The sequence below is a fragment of the Falco peregrinus genome, chromosome 4, assembly GCF_023634155.1.
Source record: "Falco peregrinus isolate bFalPer1 chromosome 4, bFalPer1.pri, whole genome shotgun sequence".
NCBI lineage: Eukaryota > Metazoa > Chordata > Aves > Falconiformes > Falconidae > Falco > Falco peregrinus.
In genome coordinates this window covers 100,722,971-100,739,551 of record NC_073724.1, presented here as the reverse complement: position 1 = coordinate 100,739,551, position 16,581 = coordinate 100,722,971, and the positions used below count along the sequence as shown (strand labels likewise).

At 41.9% G+C, this 16,581-nt stretch overlaps 1 protein-coding gene across 4 annotated transcripts in view; it reads right to left on the bottom strand.

Annotated features, from left to right (window-relative positions):
• SPATA13 (spermatogenesis associated 13) overlaps window positions 1–16,581 on the bottom strand; it is a 161,054-nt gene that overhangs the window by 56,767 nt on the left and 87,706 nt on the right. The window contains exon 1 of one of the 4 annotated variants that reach the window (XM_027789368.2): window positions 5,513–5,644. The exons of the other annotated variants lie outside the window; for them this stretch is intronic. The gene's annotated coding sequence lies outside the window, so the exon portion shown is untranslated. Of the gene's footprint in view, window positions 1–5,512; window positions 5,645–16,581 lie in introns of those variants that run through there. 4 annotated transcript variants of the gene reach the window in all.

The window sequence follows — 16,581 nt, the reverse complement described above, 5'->3', positions numbered from 1 at the left end:
CTCTGTGTGTTTCTCTTTCTTTTTCAGACAAAAAAAAAACAACAAACAACAACCCAACAACAACAAAAAATATTGCTAATTCTACCTCCAGTTTGTCAATAACTTCTACTTTTTGTTTGAATTTACTCTATCAAAGGATCCTGTGGAATGGAAAAGCTAGAAAAAACAATTTGAGCAAAGTGGATAACAATGAAGTGCCACAACAATGTTTACGTGCTTGGCCTTTTCAATAAAATCTGTGCTCTGAATTTAGCATGCCTGAAAACTTGAAAGCAATCATAAGCCTTTAGCTAATAGTCACCTCTCTGTTTCTCTGGTGTTGCAGTAACTAATTATCTTCTTCATTATTAAGACTAAAACCAAGAGTATTTTTTTAAAACATGGATGATTAATTTTAAGCAGAATGTCTATGTATTTTGGCAGGAAAAGAAGTTACCTGTTTTTAAAGATGCAGGAGACACCCAGTGCTGCTTAGTCATAACTTATTTGTCTGGAAATGGAATCAGACACATACAAATTTATAAATTTTGGGCTAGCTTACTGGTCCTGTTAAAAACTACCATACCTTTTATCAGCAGGATAGCCAAAGAAATCTCTTTCAGCTTGATGTTATTTGTAATATTATAATTATTTCTAGGAAGCGATGCAAATAATATATATTGACTGCCTCTGTAAGATACTGCAGCTGCACAAGTTAGTCTGATTTTGGTGGGAAACCAGAAGATTTTTTTAAGATCAGAGCATTGGAATCGTGCAGCTGTCTTCCTGTTAGAACAGCATGGACAAAACCCCAACTTTAGTAGCCTGAGATGCAGTTAGTTATGTATATCTAAGGCACCAAATGGCATAATTGTCTAAAATGGGAGGGGGGGGGACACACACGACGACATGGTGGTGGAACCAGTGCCCCAAGAGACCTTTATGGTCACATTGGATCAGACACCCATATTCCACCGAGCAGAGGTTAAACAACTCTGGATTTAGCAGCCCCAAAAGTAACAGGAAATTATCAAAAAAATTGAACACCCATCTTAGGCAGGAAAGATGGTTTTATGGCTGAGGCTGGGGAAGGGAGACTCTGGATTTTGTTTCTCTCTAACCTTGGCAGTTCAGCATACTTTTCTCAGTTTAAGTGCCATAGGTGTAAAATAAGTGATGATAGGAGTAGTACCTTATAACCTACAGGCTTGCAAGGACAAATCCATCAGTGCTTCTTTAGCACTTTGATGCTTACGGTGATGAGAGCTATAAAAAGTGTACACACGGAGAAAATAATCCATTATCTACCCATGCAGAAGACAAACCTTAAATTCCAGCTTTTTGAAAGGAGTTCAGACTAAAGTGCCCATTTCAAGACTCAATTGCCTGTTTTGATGATGACCCATTAATCTTCTAAACGGGAGTCTGCAGATCTGGCTAATAATTTATGTCTTATAAAAGCACAGGATAGCTCCGAACCTGAAAGATTCCACATTTCCGCGCTACAAAAGTTAATATATGTTGGTGAGCTGTCTTTGCCTAAACATTGCAAACAGCAGAATGGACGCTTCAGCTCCTGTCAGTGACACTGTCCCTTTTAAAAAGACCTTGTTAAACTTCAGGTTAAGAAAAACTGAGAAAAACCTTAGAAGCCATTACCTCAAGATGCTGGGGTACAGAATTAAAATACTAAGCTGGAGATGTAAGCCATGTTTCCAGCTCCAATATCAAAGTTTGCACAGCAATTTTTGCACAGTTTGCAGCAATTCTGTCCTAGAACTGTCTTTTGTCCAAGCAATGCTAAATACCTGAGTCAGATCTCTTCCCACCTCTCCCTTTTCACAACATAATTCAGCAAACTTTCTGTTTCTGTGCCAGGACAGTAACGGCTGCTTTGCTCTCTCCTGTTACTACACACTGAGCCAGAGACGCTGTTGCTCCCCCCACCCTCCGCCATAGACCACCTGCTCCTGTTCACATCGTATCCTTCAATCTACCTGGTCTCTTCGGATGAAGGTAGAAGTGATGGCTCCAGCCAGTCTAAAAGCATGCCACCACCTAAAGGGAGAGATGCTGGACATGCCTTCTGCTTTCTCCTGCCAGGCTGTGAGCTGAACCAGCTCCCCCGGCTGCACCCGAGCTGTTGCAGGGCAGAAGGTGGAAGTTAGCATCCAACGGCAGGGAGGGAAGCGCAGGAAGGTGAGTGGAAACTCCTTCCACAAGCAACAGGACGCCTGGAATGGCTCCAGACTCAAAATTTGCCCCAGGAGCTGCCCAGGAGTGCTGTGAATTGGAAAGAGCTGGCAAAACGTGCCATTGCCCTCAGCTTATTCCCCATGTGTTGTTTCAAAGCCATAGGGTGCCAGGACAGGTGAGTGTGAGGCGGGTGTGCAGGTGGTGGTGCTGGGTGGCTGCCTGTAGCGGGTTCACAATAAAGACACAAACAAACACAAAATTCTGCGGCAACATCCCAAAGAGGGATTATTTTAAAGTGTGTTCTCTGGAAAAGCAGAAAAATGCTTTCTCCAGAAAACAGTGAACTGAATTTTATACAAAGCACTGTTGTGTCAAATTCAGAGATTAAAATCAACCGTTAAGATAGAGATTTTAATCTGCTTTGCATTCAGTTTCTGATTCAGTTTCAATTCCAGCCTCACCACAAAATAACACAAATACAGCCTCAATGCAAGGATATTGGGATCGCTGTGTACCTCAACACAAGCCATTTATAAAATAACTCGGTAAAGATGCCACCTATCTCTTCACTGATGCACCAAAAATTTTGGCAGGCCGACCTATGCTTGAACAGTTATTCAGTCTCATTGGTAGGATGAACACTGCATAGAGGCTAACGTTTAGTATTGTGCTGAAATCAGTTGGTTTAAAACCTGTTTTCACCAGTCTCTGCAGCAGCAGGGAACAGGGCCTCCTTGTCCGGCACTTGCAGCCAAGCCATATGCAGCATATGTTCAGCTGAGCCACTGGTGACACCCCCTGTCAGCATCTGGTAATTTTCCTAGCAGGGACAAGATGTACATGAAAGCTTTAACTCTGAAAGTCCTCAAGAGCCACAAATACTTTCCAGAATAATTGTTTTAACCACAGGGTCAGAGGTGCACCTTTATAACATGCCAGTTTCAGCTGACTGGCATCAGCTTTGTATTCCACCATCCTGGGCCAAGAGAAGATGCTTAATTTATCAGAAATCCGACTATAGTTCAGCTGATAAACAGCTCCCATTCAGTGTTCAGCTCTCAGAATCACAGATATTGCTGCCTGTGAAGCACTGAAGTAACAGCCATCCTGCTCCAAAGACAATATTCCACATCTTGATTTTTCAACACTTGAGGAAAATAGATTATACAAACACTTGGAAATTATTCAAAATTGACTACTGCATTTTTCATTGTTCCGAAGTCTAAGAAAAGGGAGACAGACAGAGTTCAGGCTCTCTGGAGACATAAACCCTTCCTAAGGTTTGCAGTAAGACTCAGCAACTTCTACTAAATCATTCAACATCCTAACGAAGTGTGTTCTGTTTTCTCACCAGTCTTACTTCTCCATTGCTTAGGGCACCAAAGCTGCAACACTGTTACTAGCGGAAACAAACATGTAATTTTTAACCAAATCTCATTTTACTGGAACCTCTAAGCTTTTGAGACCTTATTAGTCCAGATTTAACCTGGTATTAAATGAGAGGAGAGTGAAATCCAGCAAGTATTAAACAGCTTTGCTAACACATAGTAATGAGAAGCAATTAGCATACAACCAACCCCAGGCTCATTTCCCCTAAACCCGGAGCTGTTTTCCCAGGGAGGATACTGAGTACTTGTGACTAATTTCTGCTGCAATATTCTTACAGGGGATCACGTGGTTCCTTCATCCTATGCTGATGGTTTTGGAAAATACTTCACTGGCATCAGAAGTCTGCTTTTGTTCCCTTAAACTTCTACCTATTTCCCCACTTGCTTTTAATGGGTAAACAACTCTTAACTTCCTAGTGTTGCCAGCTTAGCTAACAGTGCTTAAAGCTACACAGAAACGTCTCTAATTTACTAAAGACTCCTCAAAGCTCAGTTTTGTTTGGGTTTTTCGCTTATTCCCCACAAAAGCACAGCAGCCAACTTGACCATTACTCCGAGGAAACCGGCAGTCAGCAAGTTGCTTAATCCTTAGTCTACTTACATACCAATTTCACACCCTGGTTTGTTAGAGTACACCGCCAGAGCTGTGATCTTGCAAACATTTTATGTATGTGATTCTCTACTATTGTGTGCTTAAAATCACACTGATCTCATGAGATAATCCACACACAAATGTGTACACAACTAATAGTTAAATTGTGGGAGTAAGGGCAACGGCCAACAGTGTGATCACTTATTTTGAAAAGATATTAACACACAGGTGTATTTGAATTAGAGTGAGATTCCTCCAACAGTCCCTAGGACAGAACTGTGCCTTGGTCCTTGGCCAATCTTAAGTATAGTCAGAAAGCAAGACTCAGGTTTAGTTTAGTTCCTAATGACCACTGTGTGCGGGTGATACCAGGGCCAAAAATAAAGGGTGTCTCCTTGCTTACCTAGCGTGGCAGGATGTTGAACAGGGAAAGCAAGGGCTGCCTTTTTGGAAGTCATTTTCTTTGTTTGTGGATGGAATTAAACCCTATTACTTCAAGGTTTCAGGTCCTGTCTTTTTCCTTGCAAACAATGGAAGATCATAATGGTCTTTATCTGCATGCAAACCAGCAAGATTAACTTATTAGAAACAGTATGTTACAACACTTCTGTGCCAGGTACATCTGAATTTACAACAGAGACCAATGCCACACTTTTCTCCCAAAACGAGTTTCAGAGAAAGAGTAATAATTAACTCTGTGGTTTGCACAGGCTACACCACATCTTGGTCTCATTAAGATACATTTGGCCACTAAATATTTCTCCTGGCTTCCCGAAACATAGGCAACGGATCAGCTTAGTACCCTTTGGTAAAGCCTACCTTTCAAAATGCCTGACTCACGGTGGCGGATGGTGCTCTAGCCCAGTGCCATCAGTCACCAGGCACCAACGCAGGCAGCCACCAGCGGCTCGGCTCTGGCTGGGTGGGCTTCTGCCCAGGGGGCTCCAGAAAGCTGGGGTAATGCCAGGGAATCTGCCCCCCCCAGTGCCATGGCTGGTGAGATCTCCTTGAAGTCACAGTGCACAAAGCGGTAGTGCCTAAGCTCAGTGATGAATAATGCCCAAATGGCTTTGCTAGATGAACTGCACAGATTATCTGCAACTCTAAAAACCTTTAACAGAGAGGCAAAACACACTGCAGCCAACACACAAAAGATTAAACATTAGTCTCAGTCACGGTTTTGCACTTAACTGGAACAACTAATAAAGCTATAATTGTAACATGTAATTAGTTACCACTGTATATACCTAAATGTTTATGTCTTCCAGCAGCCATTAACTACAAGATTTGTTGTTCTGGATAAGATTTAATCAAAGAAAATCCATTGCACAAAATATTGCCCAGTTACAGTACGAACCTTGTTCCAGAAAACCTGTTTGGTTTTTGAAAGAGCCTGTTGTTGCCTGGATTCGGGGCTCAGTCTTGCGAGGTGCTGAGCACCCTGTAAGCCCTTGAAAACTGCTGGGAGGGAAAGCGACTCAGCGTGATCCAGAAGCAGCTGGTACTTTGCGGGACTGAGTCTTAGTTAATATATAACAAACAGCTGCACAGCAGTGTGTGAAATCAGCAAGTTAAACATACACTTAAAATAACTGTAACAACAGAGAAGGAAGCATATTTACAGGAGCATTTCATTAAAATCTTTGTGCTGAACAGTCTCATATGCAGCATTCCTACATATTTACCATACAAAAGCAAAGGTTTGGGGAAAGTTCTGATGAAAGTAAAATAAAGCAGCCAAGGCAAAAATAACCTAAAGTTGCAAGCAAAGACTTCTCGTTAAATATTGTGCAAACTGTGAGCTGGTTATTATCAGCTGGAATTTACCCTGATCAAGCTGCACCTGGCAGCATGGACAAAATTGATGACCCAGACTGGCACATGTTAAATCCATATCCGCAAAAATGAAAATAACAACAAACCTCAAAACTTTACCACCCAGCTCTATTTGCAGGTGTCAGCAGCAGAACCAAACGCCAAGATCATACCTGGTCATTTACTGTAACAAATGAAAAAGGCAGAAATCAAAGGCATAATTACATCTTTGAGAGCTGCAAAGCGCCACAGGAAAGTCACCGGGCGTGCAGAAGGCACTGCAGGTGGGGAGCCGAGTGATCCCAGCTGCAGAACAGCACAGCGCAGAACACCAGACACACGCCTGCCAGAAAGGTGGGACTGGTGCTTCCTTGCTTTTGCTAGCTGGCGTACTAGTAGAGGGAGTAACTGCCCTCTCCTAGAGACCCACACTTACCCTGAGAGCCTGGCATCACATACAGAAATGTAGAATGCCCCTGGCTTTGTGCTCTCCAGTCAGAAGGGCCTGTACAGCGCCCTGCTGTATACCCCTATACAGTAGACAAGGTAATATATAACAGAAGATCTGCTAGAATGTGATTTGATCTTCTCTCCACCCCCACCCCCCATCTCCCAGAAATAACAACTTCCAACTGCATTCTTTTCTGAATTAGAGTAGCAAGATGTGGAGTATAACTGCAATTGTGTATGCAAGAGAACACTAATCCAAAGATAAATTAATTTCTGTCTTACATTTCTTGGAATTATTCTGTGAATAATCACAAGGAGAATTTTTAATGGCAATATTACATTCATTTCTTGAAAGTAGAAATGCCAGCAGATTTCCTTAATAATAGATTTACATATCCAAGATAATTTTCAAAACCTAATTAATAATTTATAATGAAGTATGAGGCTTCATATATGTCTCATGCAATAATTTGAAATTCAGATATTATTGACTTCCTAATTATTAGTTACATGCATTTTAACTGAAAGCTCTGCTGGGATCTTGGTACCAGGGATATAAACCATACGAGAGTATAAAGACAGAACTTCATAATGTTTGACTTACACTCAAAGCCTTCAGTGAAAAGGAGGAAGCAAGCTCCTCACAGCTGTACTCCTGTCATGCAAGGCTGGGCTTTTACCATTTCAAGCCTCCTGAGTTAGATACAAGGTCTGCTAAAGTTCAGGGGACTTTCCTCTGCTTCTTTATAGCTTTCAGTACAGGTTGCCATAAAGGCTCAGTTCAAGTAATTTTCTTAGTCTGAAATCACTCACCAGGGTGCTCATCTAGGATGTTGCCATATGAACGTTGATTTTGATCATGGTCCTGGGGTGGGGAGGAAGTTAAGAAAATACACACCTTGCTTTGTGGTTTGAAATTTTAGAACTGAAATGCAGATACTACTACCTGTCACAAGTCTATCTCCCGGCGCTTCACAAGTGCAAAGACAAGGATTTGGATTCAGATCACACAGTAAAATTAAAAATAACAGAGACGGAAATGTGATAAATGTCTTTTCTTGCAGTTTCTGGTATTCCTGTCCATGAAACTTTGCTTCTGATTAGGATATCAAATGCTGTTGTAGAAAACAGGCCAAAGTTTAAAGAGCTATATGATGCTTAACTTTCTGGCAAGACTAGCACCAAAGTCCAGGTCAGTTTTGGCAATTCAGTAACTGAAGGTTCCTTCTTAGAGGACAATAGATCATTATATTTGTATGTGAATTTATCTACAATCTCAGAATCTCCAAGTACTTTACAAACTTGAGTAAGTTAAACCTTTTGTGTGTATGAAGCCTGTTATAATATTTTCAATTTTTTTTTCAGAAATTGCCTTTAAATTTTGAGCATTTCAGATTTTGAACTGATAATTTGAGATGCTGACATCCAACATGTGAATTAGTCAAAATACAGAAGCAATGTTTAGGTTTTGGTGTAGAATATTGTGGAGAATAATCTTCAGAACAAAGGACAATCAACAGAGCAAACCTATATAAAAAAAATTATTTAATGCAAATCTCAGGAATTTATTAGAACAGAAGCAACCAAAACAGCAAGAGAAACCTGTGGAAGGTCAGTAACCAACCAGTCAGAATAATCTGAATCAAAATTACCAGTAAATTAGACTATCCAGGCCTAATGACCTCATTTCTAGAAGTGTAATGCTTCACTCTGCTGCTTTCATTCTATGCTATTGCATCCAGGTTTGTGCTATAAACTATGAACACATATTTTTCCAAAATCAGTGGGATTGAGGGACTAATGTTACCTAAACATGTCAAAGCAGAAACAGGGCAAATATATCTCAATGGAAAATGACTTCCTAGTCCCAAAACAATTTTTACCATCTGCAATTGTGACAAAGAGGTTTCAAATCACTACCAAGTGAAATACAAATATCTGACTTATTGAGATCTCAGCCCAGAAACTGGACAAGTGTCCAATTGGGTGGGGTCTAGCAGAGTTGTATCTTAGATGCGAGTACCCGCTATTCACAGAATAGAGGGCTGGATTGAGGTTGGAAGGTACCTCCAGAGATCATGCAGTCCAAGCTCCCTTGCAGAAGGGTTGAGGTTGGAAGGCACCTCTGGAGATCATCTAGTCTAACCCCTGCTAAAAGCAGGGTCAGCTACAGCAGGCTGCTCAGAGCCATGTCCTGTCAGGTTTTGAAAAGAGTTTTTTGGGGTCTCCAGTGATGGAGACTCCATAGCCTCTCTGGGCAGCCTGCACCAGTGTTTGACCACTCTCACCACAGAAAACATTTATTCTTCTGCTTAAATGAAATTTCCTCTATTTCAGTTTGTGCCCATTGCCTCTTGTCTTTTTACTGGATACCACTGAGAAGAGTTTGGTTCCATCCTCTTTACCCCTTCTTTCCCATCAGGTACTTATACACATTAATAAGATCCCCTGAGCATTCTCTTCAGGATAACTGGTCCCAGCTCTCTCAGTCTCTCATCATATGTCAGATGGTCTAGTTGGTGTATCAGGTTCTCCTCCCAGTTTTGCATCCCCTGCAAACTTGCTGAGGGTGCACTCTGTCCCATCATCCAGGTCATTACTGAAGATACCAAACAGTACTGGCCCCAGTACTGATGGTTGAGGTATACCACTGGTGACTGGCTTCCAGATGGACTTCATGCTGTTGATTGCAAGTCTTAGAATGCAGCACTTCAGCCAGTTTTAAATGTACCTATCCACTTACCTAGTCCATACTTCAGTTTGCCTATAAGCATGTTATCAGAGACAGTGTCAAAAGTCTTGCTAAAATCCATTGCTCTCCCCTTGTCCACTGAGCTGGTCATTTTGCTGTAGAAGGCTGTCAAGTTGATCAGGCATGATTCCCCCTTCATAAATCCAGGCTGACTACTCCAAATCACTTTCTTGTCCTTCGTATGTTTGGAAATGGCCTCCAGGAAGATTTGGTCCATCTCCTTCCTGGGGACTGAGCTGAGACTGATTAGCCTGTGTTTCCCCAGATCCTCCTTGTTGCCTTTCTTGAAGACAGGAGTAACATTTACTTTCTTCCAGTCCTCAGAAACCTTCCCCAGTCACCACCACCTTTCAAAGATCATCATGACTGGCCTTGCAACGACATCAGCCAGCTCCCTCAGCTCTCATAGGTGCATCCCTAGAGTCCCATGGACCTGTGTATTCAGTTTTATGTAAATGTTCCCTGAACAGATCCTTACTGAGGATAAGTCTTCCTTTCTCCATGTGTTCCCACTCAGGGCCTGGGATTGCTGAAGGCTGGGATTACCAGTAAAGACTGAGGTGAAGAAGGTACTGAGTGCCTCAGCCTTCTCCATGTCTTTTGTCTCCAGGTCTCCTGCCATATTCAGCCGTGAGCCCACATTTTCTCTGGTCTTCCTTTTACTGCTGATACACTTCTTTGTTGTCCTTTATGACCCTCACCAGATTCAATTCCCAGTGGGCTTTGTCTTTGCTAACTCCAGCCCTGCATGCTTGGACAGTATCTGTGCCTTCCTCCTGGGTCACCTGCCCCTGCTTCTACCTCTTGGTGGTAGGTTGACCTTGACTGACTGCCAGATACCCACCCAGCCACTCTCTCACTACCTCTTCTTAAGACGGGGGAGAAAATAAGATGGAAAAGCTCATAGGTCAAGGTAAAGACAAGGAGATCACTTACCAATTACTGTCATGGGCAAAACAGACTACACTTGGGGAAAATTAATTAAATTTATTCCAATTAAAGTAAGTTTGGATAGTGAGAAAAAAGGTCAAACACCACCTTCTCCCCACCCATCCCTTTTTTTCCTGGCTCAACTTCATTCCCCACTCTTCTACCCCACTGTGCCCAAGTGCTGCAGGTGAATGGGGGATTTGTGGTCAGTTCTGGACAGTCCACTGCCGTTGGTCTCTGCTGCTTCTTCCTCCTCACACTTTTTCCCTGCTCCAGAGTGGCTCCTTCCATGGGCTGCAGTCCTTCAAGAGCTCTTCCAACATGGGTCCTCTCCATGGGCTTCAGTTCTTCAGGGTCAACGTGCTCTAGCATGGTTCCTCCATGGGATGCAGTTCCTCGTAGGAGAACCTACTTCTGTGTGAGCTCTCAAAGGGCTGCAGTTCCTTCAGGAAATATCCACTTGTTCCGGGATGGTCCTCTTCATGGCCTGCAGTGTGAATACCTACTCCATCACGGTCTGTCCTTGGGCTGCAGAGGAATGTCTGCCCTGGCACTTAGAGCACCACCTCCCCCCGGCTCCTTCTCTGACCTTGGTGCTCATGCGGCTGTTTTTCACACTTTTTTTCCTCACTCCTCACTGTCTGTGCAGTGTTTTGTTCCTTTCTTAAATACGTTTCCCAGGGGGACCACCAGCTTCCCTGATGGGCTCAGCTGTGTCCTGCAGTGGGTCCATTCTGGAGCCAGCTGGAACTGCCTGTGTCTGGCATGGGGCAGTCCCAGCCTTCTTCACACAGGCCACCCTGTAGCCCCGCACTGCCAAAAGCATGCGTGCAAACCAAATACACTCTTGTATGCTCCCATTTGAAGTCTGAGTTCTGTCAGGAGCTCCTTGTTCATCCATGCAGGCCTCCTGTCATCTTTGCTTGATTGCCTGCTTGTTGGACTGGGCCATTCTTGAGCCTGGAGGAAGAGGTGATTCTTGAAAGTCAACCAGCTCCCTTCTCTCCAGGATGTTCTCCCATGGGACTCTTCCAAGAGGATTCCTGAAGAGGCCAAAGTCTTCTCTCTTGAAGGCCATGCTATTTGTCCTGTTTCCTCCTCTCAGGATCTTGTACTCCATCACTACTTGTCAGTGCAGCCAAAGCTGCTCCCAGCCTTCACATCCTCAACCAGACCCTTCTTGCTTGTAAGCATAAGGAGGCCCAGCTGTGTGCCTTTCCTCCCTGGCTTCTTGGTCACCAGTGTTATGAAGTTATCCTCAGTGCACTCCAGAAACCTCCTGAATGGCTTGTGCCCTTCTGTGTTGTCCCTCTGGCAGATATGGGAAGGACTTATGTTCCCCATGATGACATTTCAATCATGTCTTGGTTTAGCATCTGGTGAAGATCATGGTGGCGGCAAAACTGCTGCCCTTGATTGCTGCTAGTTGGAAATCTGTTACATTTTCAGAGAACCATTCCTTCTCTGGAAACTACCATTACTTTTTACAACCACTGCCAGCAGTCTCAACCAAAGCAAAGAAGGCTTAAGAAAGCTTGGACACTAAACACACTGGTAGGAGTAACATGCTCGTACTCGTGATCTGGGTTTAGGCATGTTAATAAAACAACACGATTCACATGCTGTATATGTTCTGTAAATAAAGGAGCTGGCTTTCAGGGATGTTCATCCACTACTTTTCATTAGCTCAGACTGAATTGAAAATACAGAAAAATTAAATAACAGTTCATTTACCATCAGTTCATGCCAAATCTTTTACTGTAGTCAGAGCACAGAAAAACAAGAAAGAAAGAAACTGAAAAAAGAAGGAAAAAGTAGGCACATCTGCATGTTGCTGTATCAGTTACATTAAGGCACCTCAGTCTTAACAACTCCACATAATACAAAGCAGGCCCTGTAATCCTCCCTGCAAATATTTAGGTTAGCAATTGCAAAGTAATCCAGGCACAGCACCATTCATAAAACCAATTCATCACCGGGTCATACAAGGCAATTAGGCCTGGACACTAGATGCAGAGGTGAGGAGATTAACAATCACCACCTGAAAAGATGTTTTAAGTGATCCTGGTTTATTTTTAACAATATTTTAAAGCCTTTGAGAAGATTAATTCCTCAGCCCAAGAGCTGAATATGCTGCTAAGCTAAACCAATGTACTGAGTCCTCAGCACAGAATACTCTCTGTAGGACTTGGGAGTGTTACTGCTTTCGTACTGCTACAACACCGCTGTCCTTTGCCCCAAAAGTCTGATTTCTTTGCCACAAGATGAGAAAGGTCCTACAATTTTCACTCTGCCTCTTTCTCATGCAGTCATGCAGAAAACACACAACAGATTACATCCATAAAAGCAAAACCTGTTTATGTGTATTCTTCAATAATAAGACCCTGTTTCATAAGGTAGACTGTAAAACCTTCATCAAGGACGTTATCTCTTCAGTACTATCAGTGGTGACTAAGGGAGTTTCTAATACTGACATTAAAGTGCAGCTGATAAAATGCAAGAAATATGTCTATTTTAAAGGATACTAGATGAGATGTCAAAATTTAAAATAAAACTAGATACACTGGAAATAAACAGTGAAAGATCCAGGACAAGATTCTGAGCCAGATTTCTGAATCTCATTCTCAAGAGAAAGTTGTTAGGTAGGACCTGCTGCATTAGATCGGACCAAAAAGCCATCTAACCAACTCTCTTGTCTCCAAGTGGCTTAAGGAGGAACAGGAAACAGGACGAATACAGAAAAAATTTCCCTCTATTTTACTTTCCCATCTTCTGGCAACCTGAAGTTTAGAGTCTTCCTAAATCAGAGGCTGCAAGCAGAATACACTATTTTCTAATTCCATTGGGGCATTCTTCCATGAATTTTCCTGCTTTATTTATATTTTCACTAAATCTTTGACTTTCATCTTTCACTGAATTCCCATAATTAATTGGTACCCTGGGAGAAATGTATTCCCTTTGGTTTGATTTTAATCTACTGCCCAGGTGATGCTGTGTCTGAAAACCTAGTCTTGCCGGAGGGTGCCAAGAGCTGGGTGCCTCAAGCCTTGCAGACACACGTGTTGAAAGGTGAAATAACAGGAAGGATGGGCTTCCAGGAAAAAGGGGAGCACATTTGTCAAGAGGACTTATAGCCAGATATGCAAGTTAGGTTCCTGGAGTCTTCTCCAAATATTTAAATGATGGTCATATTTGCTTCTTGTACTGTTAGGAAGGGTTTCCTGGGTTTTTACAATCTCGATGACTGTAATACAGAAAGCATGACTAAGTAATTAATTCCGTAAAAGTGTGCTGTTCTTGATCTTTTTTTTCTAGCCTTGCCACATGCTACTTACATTTTATGCTGTTGCTCAGGTTTTAAATAATATATTTAATTCACTCAAACATTTTTAGAACCTGGAAGGTCAGAGCCCTAGTGATGAATGCCACCAGTTCCCCAAAATCCACCGTTTCTCTCAGCAGCCAGTGCACCAGGAAGCATCAAGTTCCTTGTTAACCTTTTCTCTACTGTGTTATACAAGTGTGTAACTAAGGCATTTAGCCAACTTGGCTATTTTCTTCCTGGATAGCTAAGCTGTTCCATCAGCAACCTAAAAATACTTTAACAACACAGCAACAAACCACCCAGCATGCCAAGGAGCCATGGAGCCCTTGGTTCATTGTTGGGAGGTTTCTTTTAATTACAAGGTCCTGATTAACACACTGGAACAAGGCAATAGCTTACTTCAAACAGTTCCAAAGTACTCTAAAATGCTGACCCTTGTCATAAGCAAGGACAACAAGGGACAAAGACAAAAAGAAATTTTTTTCAGCTCTGAGTCAATCTGAGTCTGTGACAGGGCTTTGAAGAAACCCAGTAATTTATAGAAGCCAACTTTCAAACATGAATTTTGCAGTATCATAAGCAGCCAAACTCTTCCCATTAGTTACCCAATTCCCAAACTGATGGTTTCAGACAGGAACTTATTTTTAAACAAGGTCTCTGTACAAGATCTGTCTTTAAAACTTTTGCATTGATTTTATTTTTCTAGTTGGAACAACCTATCACCATCATCTTCGTTATTGTTGTTGATGTCATTATTATCATAATCATTATTATTGTTATCTGGTTTATTTAGTCCGTTAACTGGCTGAACCATTTTACTCATGAGGTTTGCCCAGAGACAACATTATCTAGTTCTTAGAAAAAGCATTCTGCCTGTAATTCAGTCTCTGCAACAGTATTAATGCAGGGACAGATCCTGGTTCATTTGAAGCTCTTAGCTTCAGTTCTTCCACATGCAAGCAGAACATGAAATTACCATAATTAAGAGCTAATTAAAAATACATGAGACTAAGGAAGTACACTCCTCCTCACAGAAATGCTAAGCATGGTAAAAATGCATCCAAGAGCTTTTGCAAAGAAGTTTCCTTCATTAGAAAGAAGGAAACATCTGACAAAATATGTGGCTTAAGCTCAGCACCTGCTGCAATGGATCTGTCCTGTCTCAAGTGGGTAGTTGGGTGAGCTGTTGAACATCTGAACTTTGAACATCACAACAGACTTGTTTTCTGCTGTCCCACGTGTATAAAAGCCTTCTTTATATTCTCATCCTACGAAATGGAGGACATATGAAAGAGAACTTCAGAATATGTAAGCAGTGCTAGAAAGTTTAATCTAGAGCCATAGAATACAAGTAAAATAGAAACACTGGAATGAAAATCTCTACTCCTTAATTTAATCAGGAAAACAGATGGAGAAAGCTGACCGAGATAAAGAATGAATTACTTACTTATTAAACCTAACAGGATGCAGATGATGCCTAGTAGGCAAATCAAGGTCACTTTCAGCCAGAGTTCAATGGCCTAGCCCAATAGGATGGTTTGGGTGAATGAAAGAAATGAGCTGCCTTTATATGGGACAGCTGGTTCTCGCGCACCAAATTAACTCTTACTTGGTGCTACCTGTGCACATAGCAGTGGGAAAGTTGGCCTCCAAAATAGGAGTGCTGGTTGCCAGGAGCAGGTGAGCCCTGTGTATAAGCAAAGCCAGGTTATAGTGTAGTTAAACTGCTCTTGAATTTATTTAACATAAATAATTAAATTCCGTACGTTTTCAGGGAGCACAAAGCATTTGCATTACAAAAAGAAATACAAAATAATGCAGAAATGCCAATGTGACATTCTGACTGTCTATAAAAAATCCAGGATGAGATCAGTCTTGCCTTGAGGGCAGCAGCAATGGTCCCACAGACTCCATTACACCCACAGGTCAGACACTTTCCAACTGACTCTCAGATACAGGGGAAAGATGTAACACAGACAGACACCTCAGACACAAGTGAAACTCTCTGAGTGTTAATCTCTTTCACGTCCTCCTGCTCAGAGCCAACAAGCCGCTTGGAGGAAGCTGTACATATTAGCCGGGACTCAATTTGCTCCTGGTTGGAGCCAGGACAAACGAGCCACTAGCACTGTAGATGCCAGCCGTTCCCTGCAGTTCTTGTGTGCTGAGCGCCCTTCATCTCTTCATCTGAACCTCAGACTCAATTCAGCAAGAATTACTAGAAAAGCTCTATGTTCCAGGAGAGGACAAAAGCTCAGTTGTCCTCTGTCATATCACCTGTGATTTTTGGACAGTTTCCATTTGCAGCCTATCCATTTAGCTCTCAATAGTCATGTCCTTTCACTTCCTGGGATTTCATTGTCTTCTACAACTTTTCATTTATTTTGCCAGTCTGGGCCTTCACGTATCCCACTCTGCTAGAAAGTTATTTCTTGCTGCCATCCTCATAACAGTGCAGCACAGTCTGCACAGAAAAAAACTTACTCTGGATTCCTATTTAGAGTACATCAATGGAAAACCCTTTTCATTGCCTTCAAGCGGAAGACTGTTGGACCCAATGACTAATCAAACCAAGCTCTTCAATACAGTTGTGTCTGTACACATTTATGGTCACCCTACTTAAGATTCAAAATAATTCTCATAAAACCTACTCAAAATTTATTCCAATTAAAAATCAAAGGTTGCTATGGAACCTGTGGTGACAGCAATACTGAGAAACTTTACTGGTTCAAAAATTAAGTGTCCTGAACAGAGATCTTAGACAAAGCTGAATTTTCAGAAACTTTTTAGTGTTTTCCAGTAGCAAGAGGTATAATATTCTTCTTCCCTTCCAGTTTCCCACCAGGGAGACAAAGAAGAGAAAGAGACATGTTAGATGATGTAATAGCTCAGACATATAATTATTCCTGATGATGTAGGTGTTTCCCTTGCTAATTTGGCACTATGTGCCAACAGTGTAAGTACATACAGATTTAGGAGACTTCATTCAACAGACTGGCTGTTGAAATTTGCATTCCAATATTGCTTGGAGCTGGTTTAAAATTGTGTGACAAGTAACTCTTCTTATCATAATAATGTCTATTATCATATGTTAGCATGTCTTCACATAGTGACAATTTGGAGAGCAAAACTAAGCCATGTTTTTGTGTTCCTA